The sequence below is a fragment of the Octodon degus genome, unplaced genomic scaffold (genome assembly GCF_000260255.1).
Source record: "Octodon degus isolate 3935 unplaced genomic scaffold, OctDeg1.0 scaffold00030, whole genome shotgun sequence".
NCBI classification, from domain to species: domain Eukaryota; kingdom Metazoa; phylum Chordata; class Mammalia; order Rodentia; family Octodontidae; genus Octodon; species Octodon degus.
Genome location: NW_004524606.1, coordinates 15,882,731 through 15,884,346, shown reverse-complemented (window position 1 = coordinate 15,884,346; position 1,616 = coordinate 15,882,731).

Sequence of the window (1,616 nt, the reverse complement as noted above, 5' to 3'; positions counted from 1 at the left end):
TGTGTGTGTGTGTGTGTGTGTGTGTGTGTGTTAGTAGTAGATATATTTGCACTGCATGTAGCCTAAAATCATCTTGGGGAATGGATACATGCACAGAGCAAACTTTATTTCCCATCTTAGTCCTTTCCCCTCCCCTCTCACCTTTTTTTCTCTTCTAATTCCCCTTTCTCCATTTTCATTCTTGTTAATAGTATTAATTTTAGCTCATGTTTATGATATATAGTGTTTATATTCATTGAAATTATTATGTCCCTGCATATAGCATATCATTTAAAAATTAATTTCATTAGTATACATTTGACATTCATAGTGATCACATTTATCACAGGAAATTTGTCTGTCTACATAATACATGTTCATTTATCCCACTCCTCTCTCTTCCCCCTTAATCCTTCTGCCTGGCATCACATAACTCAATTTTAACCCCAGGACTCAGGAGGCAGAGGTAGGCATATCACTGTGACTTCGCGATCAGCCTCAATTACATAAGTGAGTTCAAGATCAGCCTGCACTATGTAGTGAAGCCCTGTCCCCCAATTAATACCAAAACAAAATAAAAAAAACAAACCTTTCAATCCTTCCCTTCTGTGTTTGCAGGATTGATTTTTTCCTTCAATTCTTTTTGAAGTTTTTATTCCTATCCCCTTCCTTTCCTTCTCTCTACCCTTCCCTTGTTCCCATCCCCCTTTGAACATTTTCTTTCTACTGCCCAGTATTTTCCCACTTGGTCCTTCTTTACCCTTTGAGATAAATGTTATATTTAGCAAACTTCATCAATAAAAAGAAATAAATACAATTCATGCCATTAGGAATCAAAGCGGAAAAATTATAATAGATCATTTATAAGTCTAGAAGATCATCAGCACCTACTTTGAAAATCTATACTCAAATAAGATGGAAAATTCAGAAGAAATAGATAGATTCTAACATACATAAGAATTGCCAAAGCTGAGCCAAGAAGGTACAGAAACACAGTCTCAGTCAATGAAATTAAAGAACTAACAAAAAACAACCACAAGCAGAAAAAAACCCAGATATTTGTGAAGTCTATAAGTACTTCAGAGAAAATCTAATACCCCTAATCCTTGAATTCTTTAATAAGATGGAAAGAGAAGCAGTACTCCTAAAGTCATTTTACCCTGATACCAAAACCAGAGAAGGACACAAAAACAAAAGAGAACTACAGGGAAATCTCTTTAAAGAACAAAGATGCAAAACTCACTCAGTAAGATACTGGTAAACGGAATGCATCAAATCATCAAGCTGATTTTACACAATGACAAAGTCTAGTGGGTCATCCAAGGGATGCAAGGATGGCTCAGTGTATGGGAGTTAATAAATGAAATATATCACATTAACCCACATCGCAAAACCCACATGATATCTTAATAGATGTAGAAAAAACATTTGAGAAATTTCAAGCACATCACATTCATGATAGAAAAACTGAGATACAAGGTATTTATCTCAATCTGGTGGAAGCCATCTATGATAAACCTACAACCAAAATCAAATTAAAGGGTTAAAAAAAACTAAGATTTCACTCTAAAATAAGGACTAAGATGTCTATTATCACCACTCACCACTCCCACTAAATATAGCTCTAGAAATATTAG